The following is a 13,810-nucleotide window of genomic DNA, read 5'->3' as shown; positions in this document are numbered from 1 at the left end:
TTATTCTTTGGTTCCTATAAATTGTATATAAAAATCTTTGGTTCTGGTCAGTGCTGTATGACTCACAGGCTATCTCCAAGAAAATGTCTTTTTTAATTGAACAATCAAAGTCTCCTGCCCAGATCTCATCAAAGTGCATCATGGGCCCCATGTTCCCATGGGTCTTGGGGGCAGTTTTGGTCAAGTTGTGTAGCCGTCCTGTCCTCTGTCCCTATCTGTGTGTGTGGATCACCCAAGCTCCTCTGTCCAGCACTGTCCTGTTCTCAGGGCCTGGGGCACCGTGGGGTGTGGCCCGTGCTGAGTCAGAGCTGGGGGGAACCCTGGGGACCAGGACTGGGGTGGAGAAGTGTTGAGCTAGAGAACTTCTGAGAGCATCCCCCACAGCCCCAGGGTCACTGTCAAGTGCAGATGAGGGAGCCGGGGTCCCCAGGCTGCAGACCTTTCTGATCCCCAGGGTCTCCCCTTTCCTGCTTGTCCAGAGTTCAGCTCAGCAGTCCATATGACTGTGGGGAGCAGGCCCAAGGGGTTGGAGCACGGGGAGCCTCAGCTTGTCAGTTACTCTGACTCTGGAGGGATTATGGGCCCTGCCTACCCTGGTCCCCCCTGGGCTGGGCCGGACCCTGCTCACACCCCTGCTACCCTCTGTTCCTCCTCCTTCTTCCCTCTTCCTTAGTGTGGACAAATTGTTCAAGAAAAAAAGTCCCCAACTTTTTTCTTTCAAGGAGGTTTTTACTTTTGTCATTCTTCTGTTTCATGCCTTCTTTTAATTTCTGAACAATGAAACCCTGTTGGGTTTTGGGCTTCAGAGCCAAAGTTATAATAGTGGATCCACAGACACTTAGAGGAATCAGGGCAAGTAGGAATCAGAGAGGGACAAGTGGAAGTAAGACTGGGAGGGAATCCTGCTCTGGTGTCAGGGTTTGCCACGGTGAGCCTTGGTTCTCTTTCTCCTATGGGCGTGGGGAAGAGATGCTGCCTGCACCTTCAGCTGGAGGCAGCGGACAGCACAGGACAGGCCTTCTGAGACGCCTGGTCACGGCCATATAATGGCCCCACTTCTCTAGGAGAATTTTAGTTTGGAAACTTGAGAAAGCTCAGGTACGGTTTTATTTGAAAGCTGTCCTGTGTGCTCTTCCCCAGTCCCTCCATTCCCCCTTCCCCCAGCTAGGCTAAGAAATTGTCTTTTTTATGTGGATTCTGTCCCCTGGCACATTCCTCTTGCCCACCCACCTCCTGTTCCCTTCCCCAGCCTGCTGGCTCTTTTAACCATTGCTGTCTCCATAAATAATGTAGAAACTGCCTCCCTTTGGCATGTGGCTTCCCTCTCTCTTTGAGGGGCGTGAGGCTACTGCAGCTTCTTGGGGGGGACAGCCTGTACCCCTTCTGGGCTGGGCCTCCACATGGCAGACACGGTCAGGGTCATTGTGCTGTTGCTGATCAGGTGTTCGGGGGGCAGGGGGAACATGATCACTAGTAAGATTGCCCCCTCCCCTCCTTTCCTCTCCCCCAAAGGGCCAGGTCCCATGGCATTTGTAAAATATGCAAGATACGGTGTTTTTTGTTGGAATTTTTTTTTGTAAAACTAAAATGAAATAATTTTTTAAAGTAAATCTCTTGAGGACCTAGAAATGGGATAAGAACCTCCCAGAGCTCTAATTCGTCCATAGTTTTCCCATCAAGCTAGAGCTTTTAAAGAAAAATCGTTCTCTAACCAAGATTGTAATAAAAGTGTAAATAATATTTCAGAGTTGACGTTGATGATGCAAATATGTATATACCGCACTGTATTTTTACAATTATGGTCGCATGGCTCTCCTTCAGTCCACCTTCCCCACTACTTTTTTTGTATCCCACATCTGTCTTCCAGGAAATGTCATTCGCGCCTTTCTCCTGTGGTCCCTTCATCTCCAATAATTGTATTACTGCCATTAAAGGATGCAGTTATTTTAAAGTGATCTTGTCCCTTGCTGCTGGTGTTCATTTTCTGCAGGATTCAGAGCGTGAACAGGCTGCCTGCCCCCACTAGTCAGCCCTCCTGTACTCTGACAGTGTCTTGGAGAACACGCTCCCTAGAAAGGCACTGCTGTCCATCCCAGGCTAGAGACTGAAGTACAAGAGGGAATGGTTAGGCAAGATCCCAGTCCTTGTCCTGGCCACAACACCGTTGTCCAAGCACCGAGTCTGAGACACTAGGTAGCCTGAGCTTCTTCTGATGATTAATGATGAATCTACCATACACAGAGTGAAAGAATTTAGGCTCCTGTCCCGGCTCTGGGGCTCCCTGCCTGTATGGCCTTGGGCTAGCTGCTCCTCATCTGTGAAATGGGCTGTGTCAGGCAGGGTGACCTCATCTCTCCCCTCCAGGTCTCAGTCCTGTGATTTCTCTTTGGCTTATTAGGGCCATTTCTTGAGAAGTAAGATCCGTAGAGTCCCTTCTGCCTTTCCTCTCTTATGAATGGGAGACAGCCAGCTGTGTCATTTGACCCTTGGATTCTTCAGTGTCCTCCTTTCCTCCTTCCTCTCCGTGAAGCAGGTTAGGCCTAGAAGAATCCTATGCACTTAGCACCATGTGATCTTAGTAACTCTCACGCATCTGCTTCCCCATGAAAGCTGGGCAATGGCAGTCTTCCAGGTGAAGCATGCAGGCCGAGGCCGTGTTTCCTCTGGAGTCCCTGCCTTTCCTCCTGAGCATCCCCTCTCCCACTGTGATCAACATCTCCCTGCCTTGAAGGTGTTGAAAGAATCTCTCATTTGGCTTTGGGCTTCATTGCCAGGTTCTTTTTGTACTCTTTTGGGTCATAGTTAAGCCGGGCTTGGAAATCTCTCTATTTCTGTGTGAAAAATGCTCCTATTGTGGAGGGAAAAGCCCCAGAGCGGGCAGTCAGGAGGTCCCCGGGATAGAATCCCAACTCAGCCACCGTCTGGCCTCGGCCACGCCCCTTCTCAGGGCGGGACTGCAGAGTCTGTGATCCCCTGATTCTGCCCTGCCCAAAGAAGCTTCCCCTCAGGCCCACTCTGCCATCGGCTTTCCAGCCACCCACGTTTGTGACCTCCACAGTCACCCGTGACTCTCCCCTCTACCTCAAGGCCCCCCGTCCAATTAGTCTGCATGTCTTCTTGACTGCCTCCATAATGCCTCATCCCTTTTTCTCTCCTTGCACGGGCACCCCACTAGCTGAGGCCCCCATCACCTCCTCCCCACTCCACAGTTGGCTCTGTGGTATTCTCCAGTCCATTCTTCACACAGCTGCAAAAATCATCATTTTCTTGACAGGTACAGATCAGCCCGCGCCACTCCCCTGCTCAAAAAGGGATCCCCCACTGGCCCCTCTGACAAGACCCTCCACAGCCTGGCACCTGCAGACACGTTCCATTTAGTTATTTGATCCTTGTAGATTCGGAGCTGTGCCCTGAACTCCACGTACCTGGGAATTTCCTTTCCCTCTTCAGGTTACATTTTACTCGTGTACACGCTGTGAACCCTCTCTGAGGGGCAGGGACTGAGGTCTGGGCCTCAGAAAAGGCCTTTCTCTGGGGTGGAGGGTTAGCAGTGCTGATGGTGGAACATCCCTTTGGGGGATGAGCCCCCTGCACCTTCTCCCTCAGAGAGGGGCCCTGGTCTTCAGATCCTGGCTTGCTCCTGACCTTCTCAGTGACCTCTGACCTCAGCTTGGGTTCAGTTGAATGACTTATCTTGTCTCTTTTAGCTATAGAGCCCAGTTTGGGGTAGGGGTGAATGAGGGAGATTGTGGGATGGGAAGAAGCCGTTTTCTTTGAGGGCCACAAGGGAGCCAGCTGCCATGAGGAGCAGGGAAGGGAACTTTAGTTTAAAATTGGGTAAATTAAATTAGACAGCGGAGGCCTTCCCAGTGGGGGAGCAGGTGGTGCTGGATCCTTAGTGAATCCATGGTCTCACTGGCGTGGCTCTTTCCTCCCTACCTTTGCCATTCTATGTGATTCTCGTCCTTGTCTTCCCATCAGCCCACAGGGGCCTTCCTTCGACCTTTTCCGTATCGTGGGGTCGGTCCCAGGCCAGCACTGCAGCTGTCCATCTGTTGTCTCTTGTCCTCTCCGTGTCAAGCCTTGGTCAGTAATGAGTCTTTCTGATGCCCCTGTGGTTACTTACAGGCTTCTCTCATACTTCCAACCATTTCTCCTTTGCGTTATTATTTCCGAAGCCCCATCATCTCTTCCCTGGAAACCAAACCAGACAGAAGCAAAAACAACAAGAAACTGCCTCTGGGATCCTGGAGTGTTGGGAAAGGGACTGAGAAAGGAAAGAAGGGAATGACAGTGACCAGGGCAGGGCCTCTAGGAAGGGAGGAGTGTTGAGGGGGTGAGGGACCAGCCAGGAGACCTAAAACATCAAGAAAGCTAAGGCCGAGTGCTTTGGGCCTGCAGTGGCCCAGCGAACAGGGAGGCTTGTAACATCTCAGGCTGGTGGGGACCTTACAGATCATCTAGTGCAGGAGTTCTTGCCCTGGAGCCCCAGACCTCTGGGGGACTGTGGAGAAATGTCAGGGGCTGGGGGTCCGAGGAACTTGAACGAAAAAAATATAATATTTTCACTAATCTCTTACTGGGATTTAGCATCTCCTCCCCTCATGAATAAAACAGACATAAGATGGATCTGCATAGACTTCAGCAACCTAGTGACCTAACAAAGGTTAAGAATTTCTGATCATTTTAACAGCCAAGGAAAGGGAGCCCCAGAGAGTTATATGACTTGCCCAAGGTCACACAGCTAGTTAAGGGGTTTTCTCTCAAAACCCAATCCTCTGACTCCAAACCCCAGGCTCTCTCTCCTCCAGGCTGCTTGTCTTAATGGAGAATGTCCTGGACCTAGGAGGCTGCCTCTGATCAACCAGGCTTAAGACAGACAACCCAGGAGCCAGGTTACCCAGGAAAGAGTGGCTGGCAGAGGCAGTCACAAGGGGATCTTTGCTTTCCTGGAATCCCACTCACCAAAAGCAGGTAAAAATCCACCTAGGTGCTTGGAGGAGGGACTTCCATGACGTGAGAGCAGAGGGTATGGACCCAGGGGGAGCTCAGAAGTCAAGTGCCAAGATGCTTCCCAAGGGCAAGGCTTTGTCTCTTCTCCCCACTCAGGTAGGGCCAACGTTTCCTTCTTATAAAATTTTAATAACCACCCAGGTGAGCATTTGACCTCAGGACACTTTTAATATATTTGGGAAAATAAGACAGCAAATAAAAATAAACAAAAAATTAGTAATAAGTGAAAGGACTCCTGATGAGTCAGGAGATCTGAGTCAGCTAGCTGTGTCACCTTGGGCAGGCAGGGCCTAGGACCCAGGCATCTCTCTTGACCGTACTTTCCTCCTCTTTAAAATGGGTATAACATCTACATTACCTTCCTCCCCAGGCTGTTCTGAGGAAGGAGCTGTAGAAATGAGAGCAGGGATGCTTGGGTTTCTAGGAGCTTGGTTCTAGATGGAGCCGTGTATCTTTAGGTGGGATTTTTCTTTTGGCAGAGGGGCATTGTGGGAGTGGCTAGGGTGGGATTGAGAGTTGGCCAACTTGGAAACTTCGCAGGGAAATACTTCTCAGCACAGATCTCTCTCTTCTCTCCATGGAGGGAGGTGGTTTGAAGCCTGAGGCACTTTGTCCTTGAAGCCAGCAGCGTTGGCCCCATTTTTCTTTGTCCTTTGAAGGCAGGTAGCGAGGGCTTCCTTCTGACCTGGCTGCCAACTAGCTCACTGTCCTCTTTCTGCAGAAAGGCCTTGGAGCCAGGGTCTCCAAGACCCCTTGTTCATGGTGGAGTTTGGACTCTTCCCGCTGCTCCCCAGTCACAACGACTCCACCCTGTAGCAGAACCCGGACGAGATCCCACGTCCCTTTGAGGGTAAAAGGGAGACAGTCTGTTCTTGCCCAAACACTAGGGCTGTTGTTCCTGGGATCTCCCCCAAGAAAAGCGTGGAGGATGGAGCTGTCATCCTCCTCCAGGGGGCAGGGAGAGAAAGCATTCGCCCAAAGTCACACAGGTAGAAAAGCTGGGGCTTGACCCCAAATTCAGAGCTTTTTCTGCTACCCCACGCTGTTTTTTCTGTCGCCCTAGTAAACTTTTGTTTTCTTATTTGTAATCCCTGTCCTCCACCACCCAGACCTCAGCCCTGTGCCAGCCAGCCAGCTCCATTTTCACCAGCCCAGTGGTGAGTCACACACAGCTTTACAGTTTTACAAAGCAAAGCACTTTACATATTTTACCTCATTTCATCCAGACAACCTTATTATGCAGTAGGGTTGTGATTCTCTGCAGTTTGTAAGGAGGAAACTAAGCCCCGAGGAGATTCAGAGATGTGCTCAGATCTCCTAGGCAGTGGGTGAACCCAGGAGCTCTTAACTCCAGTCCCAGAGCTCTTTCCACCCTCTGTGGGCCCTGAGAATGTGAGCTAGGAAGGGACTTTAGAGACTGCCTACCCCCGTGCTACGAATCCAGGAAACTGAGGCTCGTAGAAGGGCAGGGGCTTGCTTGAGGAGGCACGATTAAGGCTCAGTCACTGACCCATCAGTTCCCAGTGGAAAAGACCCTAGCAATCTCAATCCAATCCCCCTCATCTTACAAAAAGGAAATCTGCCCGGAGTGAGTGGGGAGTGAGTGGCAGAGCCAGGCCCATGGGATGTCGTTATTCAGGTGTGATTCCTTCCCTTCTGGTCGGGCTCCCAGTACACTGATTTGTAGACTGTAGATTGTGCTCTTACAATATTTCACTCCACAGCACGTCCAAAAACATGCCCTGATCTCTGAGAGGAAAAGGAAACTGGCCCTACCAGAATGATCTTTGACTGGGAAGGATAGCTCAAAAGTGATTAAAAGGGAATTGACACACCCAGGATAATTCAGAGCAGCCTCCTGACCTCAGGGAGTTCAAGTCACCAGGCCTGGACAGAACCACATCCCAGGGCCCTGAAAGGATGGGCAGGTGGACTGATTGCTTAGCGGCCCGTCGGTGATCTTTTGAAAGATCATGGAGGATGAGAGAGTCACTACAGGACTAGAGGAGGGCAAATATTGTCCTGATTTTCTAATAAGGGAAGATGGTGGAGTCTGCAAAACTATATATTCTGGTGAGTTTGGCTTAGAGTACTGGCAAGATTCTAGAACATTTTGAGCGAGGGATGGTTGGTTGTCATTTAAGAAGGGAAGTCGTGACCACGAAGGAGCCAGCGTGACTTCCCTAGGAGCAGCATGTGCCACACTAACCTCCTTCCCTTTCTGGACAGGATTACTAGCTTTGTAGAGGGGGGGAATATATCCTAACACATTTAGGTAGATTCAGAAGGTGTTTAGCAAGCAGGCTTAAAGCACGGCAGTAAGGAGTGATTGAAAGGGAAGTCTTCAACAGAGGGCCCCAGGAATCTGCCTTACATGTTTGTCAACAATTAGGGTGAAAATACAGATGGTATAGCCATCACATTTGCAAATAATCTGAATCTAGAAGGGATAGAGCCAGCTTCAAAAAATACCTTGGCCTGCCGCACCTAAAAGGAGGAAATGTGTTTGAATATAAAGTTTCAGAATTGAATTTTTTAAATCCACAAGTACAAGATGGAGGGGGCATGGGCAGACATTTTTAATGAAAAAAGCATGGAGGTCTTAGTGGACCACAGCCTCCAGATGAGTCAGTATGTTCAGTGGCAGCCAGAAGGGCTAATGCTGTCTCAGGTTGCATTGAGAGATGCATGAATGGCGTCCAGAGCAAGGGAGCTGGTGATAGCTTTGCTCTGCTTGGCCTTGGCGCTTATCCTCTGTTGAGTTCTAGGTGACACATTTTAAGGAAGATATTGATAGACTTCTAGGAAAGGGTGAGCAGGATGGGGAAGAAGCCCAAGGCCGTATCTTAGGAATATTGTTTGAAAAAGCTGGGCTTGTCCTGTGGCCTTCGCCCTGGTCCTGGGGTCATAACTTGGAGCACGAGTGGAAGTTTCAGAAGGAGCATATTTAGGCATGACTTGAGAAATTTCCTAACCCAAAGAACCATCTAGAAATGGAGAAAGCTGCTTGGGAAGTCGTCCCCCCCCATGCCCCCCAAGCAGAGGCTGGAGAGATGACCACTTGGCAGTGATGATTCATTGGACTAAACGAGCTCTCAGGTGGACAGATTGGGATTTCAGCCTGGAACCCAAACTGCAGAACCACACTTTGGTCACCTGGCATCAGTAGAAGCTGGCCGTGCAGTGGCTGGTTGAGGGAGGCACGGCCTTTATTTTCCCCTGTTGACTCTGTGGTATCCGCCCCCTCTTTTCACAGAGAGGGGAAGCTGAGGCAGGCATAGGAAAGGTGACTTGTATGAAGCCCTAGAAGCTAGTGGGGACCCAGGACTTGAACCACCATCTTTTGAGTTCAGTGATAGAAAGCATGGAACTTGAGACATGTTGGGGTCCTTAGAGATTTTGTAGAGGGGGAAACCTGAAGCCTAGAGAGGGAGGAAGAGACTTAGCCCAGGCCGTTGGAAGATCTGGCCCTAGAAACCAGTCCTAGGAATGGCAGGATTTAGAAATGTCTAGTCAAATCCCCTCCTTTTGCAGAGAGGGTAACTGAGGCACAGAGGCCAGCGTTAAGGTTGGCAGAGTCTTTATGTCGTGTTAACTCGTTTGCCTGAGAATCCCAGAGGAAAAAGGACTTGCCCAGAGTCTCACATTGAGTTGTTAGGTTAACTGCCCCTTGACAAAGTCACATAGACTTTGAGCCCGTATCCCCATGTTCCCTGATGACTTATCAGGCGCTCTCCTCTCCAACCGAGTATCTGAGGAGGTAACAGTAGCTGACAGTTTATTTCTATGGCCCATTAAGGTTTGCCAAATGTCTTATCTACATTGCTTCACTTGACTCTCTCCATAACCTTGTGAGGTAGGGGCCAGAGATTTTATTATCCCCAAATGACAGATGAAGACACTGAGGCTCAGGTTAAGGGACTCACCCACAGTCACACAACACAGCTAGTAGACATTGGAGGTGGGTTTGGAATCCAGGCTTTTCCGGACTCTTTCTTTGTTACCACAGACAGCTGCCTGTCTATCTGTTGGACAGATGGGTCCATTCTGCTTTTGTAGGTAGAGAATTTAGTGGGACTTACCACAGGGCTTGGCACATAGGTACTCAGTAAATATTTATCGACTGCTGACCCACCAGAGCATTTGAATATCTCCTTCTGCCCCTCAGACAAACCTTACAGATCTGACATCAAACATCCACTTCACAGAATGGCAGAGTTGGAAGGGACACCAGCAGCCATGTCGTCCCTTATATTCCTGAACAAGGGCCCCTTCTCCAGCAAACCCAAGCAGCGGCCATCCAGTTATTCTGGGGGACCGGAGTCTGAAGTCGCCTATGCTCTTTCCAGAAGGGTATTTGGGGCCTTCTCTAGAGTGTGGATGTCACGGCCCCTTTTCTTGACTCATCAGCCTCAGCCTGAGCCATCTCAGTTTTCCTGGCCTGAAAAATGGGGGAAATCAGTGTGGCGGAAAGAGAACTCATTGACCTGAAGACCTGGGTTTGAATTGCAGCTTTGCTGTTTCCTACCTGGGTAGCTTTCGATGAGTCTCCTCCTTTGCTGATGAGTTGATCTCAGGGGAGCCCGTCTCTGACCCCCATCCCAGTACACACAGGGGTATGTTGTGAGTTTCAGAGGAGATAATGTAGATAACATGCTTTGTTTTCTGTTTGTTTTCTTATTGTCCTGGCTGGCCAGGTGAAGGGTCCTTGGAAAGGCCCAGTGAAGCCAGAGCTACCAAGCCCTAGGTCTCCTCTCTCCCTGTGGGGCTGGGTGTAATGTGTCTAACTTTTCTCTTTCAGCCCTGGGTTTTCCCCCTTTTCAACAGGTCCCCTTCTCCCCCAGGAGAAGCTGTCTGTGCTGAAAGGATGTCTAGCCAGCAGAGGTAAGAGAGACGCTAACCCAGACCGCGTCCTCCTCCATACCTTTGTCTCCCTGGCAGGGCTGGGCACAGATCTCCGCTTGACAAGTACTGGTTAAGAGTGAATTAGAGCCAGGATTTGAAGGAAGATGGAACCATGGAATTGGTCTGGGGAGGCAGATACATCAAGGAAAGGGGTGCAGAAAAGCAGCTAGGGAGGGTTTGGCTTTTAATTCCCTGGCCCCTCTGGAGTGGATGACCACCCAGGTTGTCAGGGCTGGTGACATCACCAGGGACGACATAGCCCCTCAGTAACCTGCCCTGGGCTTGGGTTTGGCTCTTAGGGAAGATGCACTGTTTTCAAGAGGGAAGAAGTATAGAATTAGGATCAGTCAGGGCAGGGGTGAGGGAGAGTCTCTACAATTTAGGCTTAATGTAATGAAATGCTTTCTCCCACTGAGGTGGAAAGAGCTGCCTTGGCAGGTAGTGAGCTCTCCCATCCTGAAGGTGACTCACCATTGGTTGAGGATGTCTGACTGTGGGTTGGGCTTGGTGGACCCTGAGGTTCTGGGAGGCTCCCCGCTGCTTTCCCCTCCCCAGTCCCATCTGATCTTTCTTCCCAGCTCACCAATGTGCTCTGCTTCTGGGGAGAAACCAGGAAGGGAGGCCTGCCTGGAATATGGTTTTTGTAGAGAGGACCTTGACCCACAAGAACAGGTCTGAGCCCTGCTAAGCCCTCGCTGGGCCCAGGCTTAGAGTCTCATAGAGAAATGTAGTATAAGTGCCCCAGGGGTGAACCAGATATTTAGGGAGGTTTGGGGAGGACAGGAGATCATTGGCAGCCCCAAAGATCAGGAAGGGTTTCTTCCAGGAAGTCATTTGAGTTCAGCTTTATGCAAGCCAGAGAACCCAGGGTTCCAGAAAACTCTCACTATTTGTGAGGCAGGCATGGGAGGTGATGGAGAAAGAGAAGCCCTCAGAGCCTTGGGAGGGGAGGAATGAATGGCCAGTTCCCAGTGATCTTACAGATTGGAAAGGAAGAAGAGAGAAAGGGCTGGGGAATTTTGACCCTGGCTGCCAAGAGCTGGGGATGGCGATGGTGCCGGGAGAGTCAGGGGGGGAAAGAGGACTGTCTTAGGGTGCCACACGTTGAGGGCTGGGCCCTTTGAGAGATATGCAGGTGATGATGGTGGGTAGGATTAAGCACTGTAGCTCTCGTGGAAATTCAGAGATTATGGCATAGAAAAACGGAAGGAACAGGATTTGTAGCCTGGAGAGGAGACTAAGGCCTGACAGGTGAAAGAGGCCCGAGATCAGAACCAGCCGCAGTGGGGCACGAGAGGGAGAATGGAGTTACAGATGGTGGCTTGACGTTAGACGTTAGGAATTAAGGGGGCCTAGTCTAAAGCCCCATTTTATAGATGAGGAAACTGAGGCCCAGAGAGTTCCACCAATAGTAAAGTGACCAAGCTGGGATTTGGGCCCTGGTTTCTTCTACTCACCGTACCCACAATTGTTAGTAAAGGCTAGATGTCGCTCTTGCAAGAGTGATCCCCAAAAGGAATGGGCTGCCCTGGGAGGAAGCCAGAGAGGATGGAGGGAAGAATGCAGGAGGCCGGTTATGGATGGGACCAGCACTGCACACCGAAAGGCCCCATCCTGAAGGAATTCCCATTACACATTTGTAGAATCAGTCGATGCAAATTGTCTCCCTTATGAGAGTGCTAGCTTCTTGGGGGATGGGACCTTCTCATTTTGGACTTTGTACGCTCAGTGTTTCATAAATGCTTCTTCATCGATGACATTCTGCTGGGGGACAATGACATCATTTCTATCATCCTTCAAGGTTTGCAGAATGCTCTGCGCCCCAATCTGAGGCTGACAATAGCCCAGTCCTCTGTTAGCCCCACTTGACAGGTCAGAGACGAAGCTGTTTGTCCAAGGTCATGCAACTTGTAAGTGTCTGAGGTAGACCCTCCTCACTCCTGTCCAGCTTCTGCTCTGTTCTCTGGACAGTGGGAGCAGCCTCTAATTTCGGTGTTAACAGATGAGGAAATTGAGACCCACAGAGGGGCTGCCACTTATCTGGGAGCAGGCTTGGGTTGCCCCATTGTAAATCCAGCATCCTCTCCACCATGCCACACTGTTAGTTAGAGTCTCGGGGGACATAGTCAAGAGTCCAGTCAATTGCTGCTTGGTAAGGCCCGAGGCCCATGGTTGGCTCCCAGCAGGCCTCTAGGAGAAGAGGATGTATAACGGGAGGGGGAAAGACCCTTGAAACCCATTAGCCAGCGGTGGGAGGTAGCTGAAGGGGAAGGGGTCCCGTGTCCTGGGACAGAGGCTCTTGACTCAGAGGTTTCAGAAGCAGGTGCTATCCAACTTCTTCCCTGCCCTGGGGAACCACATTTCCTGACTTAGGTCAGTGGTGGTGGGGATCAGGCGGTGGGATCCTGGCTTCTCCAGCACAGACCGGAGATCCCCCAGTGGCCTGCAGGGCTGCAGTTAGGAGCTGGGAGTCGTGGGGGATGGGGGTGAGGCCGAGGACAGTTGGGATGGCCTCTTCCACTCATGAGGTCTCCTTCTCCCAGGAGATCTTGAGTAGTCTTGAGATAAGACTTGGACACAACCAGGACAGAGGCAGGCGGTTTGGTACAAAGAATGAGAAGACCTGAGTTCACATCCTGCCTGTGTGTGCGGCCTTGGGCTGACCTCAGTTTCCTCTTTAAAATGGGCATCCTAAGCCTCACACTATCTCCCTCATAAAGTTTAGAGGAGATAGCCCTACTGTAGAAATGTTTATAATATCTTAATATTTAGTGATTAAGAATAATAAAAGCTATTCTAGAAATCCTAGCTACTTCCTAGCTGTGTGGAACTGGGCCAGTCATTCCTTGGGGCCTTTGTTTCCTCGTCTGTAAAAATGGGGTTGGACTAGATTTCTGAGGTTTTTCCAGGTAGAGATGGAATTCAAGGACAGGGTGCAGGGGGATGTAGGTGGGGCTGTGCTGAGCTTTGATGGGGAGGGAAGGAGGGGAGCCAGCCTCTGCTGAGAGGGCTTGGGAAGACAGGGGAGGCTGGGACCTTGAATAATGCTTCTCCTCCTTCTTGACCTCTCTGCAGCTGCTGACCCCGTCCGGTCCTCCCGGACGCTCTCTCCTGGCTCTCCTCCTGTCTCACGGCTCCTTCTCAGTCTCCTACCCATGGGTTTGCCCCAGGGATGTTCTTCACCTCCCTTGGATTCCCTTCTCATCCCTCTGCAGATGACTCCAGTCCTCATCTGTCTCCTGAGCCTCAGCCCCAAACCCGTCCGCGACTGCCTGGTCAGCATCTCTGCTTGGGTGTCCCATAGGCCTCTCAAAGTCACTCCAGGCAAAACGGCGACAGTCCTCTCCTCCCCTTGAGCCCGTCCTTCCTCCAGGTCCCCTGTGTCTCTCACCATCCTTGCAGAATCCCAGGTTTGCAGCCTTGGCGTCCTCCCCCCCACTCTCCGCTCTTCCTTAGCCCCTGTCCAGTCCTCTGCCACTCTCACCTCGGCTCACGTGGTTGCCACATGGGCTCTCCTCTCCCTGGGCCACTGCGGTAGCCTCTTCTCCCAGTCCATCCTCCACACAGCGGCCAAATCGCTAACCCTGCAGTATGGCTGTTGGCCCAGGGATAGGACGTACAGTGCGCCTAGACTCTCCTTCCCCAAGATTCACACATTCCGTGTTCCAGCCATACTGGCTAGCTTCCTATTTATTCCCTGTACACACTCTCCTACCTCCCACCAATTTGCCTTTGCACAGTGTGGCTTCCCCTACCCCCTCCAAGGCCTGGAATGTTCTCTCTTCTCATCTCCACCTCTTGGACTCTTTAGGTCCGCTCAAGGCCCAACTCAAGTGTTACCTGGTCCAGGGAGAGAACCCCTGCTGTTAACCTCTCTACCCCACCGTCCGCC

The sequence above is a fragment of the Petaurus breviceps genome, unplaced genomic scaffold, assembly GCF_028583685.1.
Source record: "Petaurus breviceps papuanus isolate PSGF00001 unplaced genomic scaffold, PetGlider_PUasm1.0 185, whole genome shotgun sequence".
Lineage (NCBI taxonomy): Eukaryota > Metazoa > Chordata > Mammalia > Diprotodontia > Petauridae > Petaurus > Petaurus breviceps.
This window is presented reverse-complemented; position numbering follows the sequence as displayed.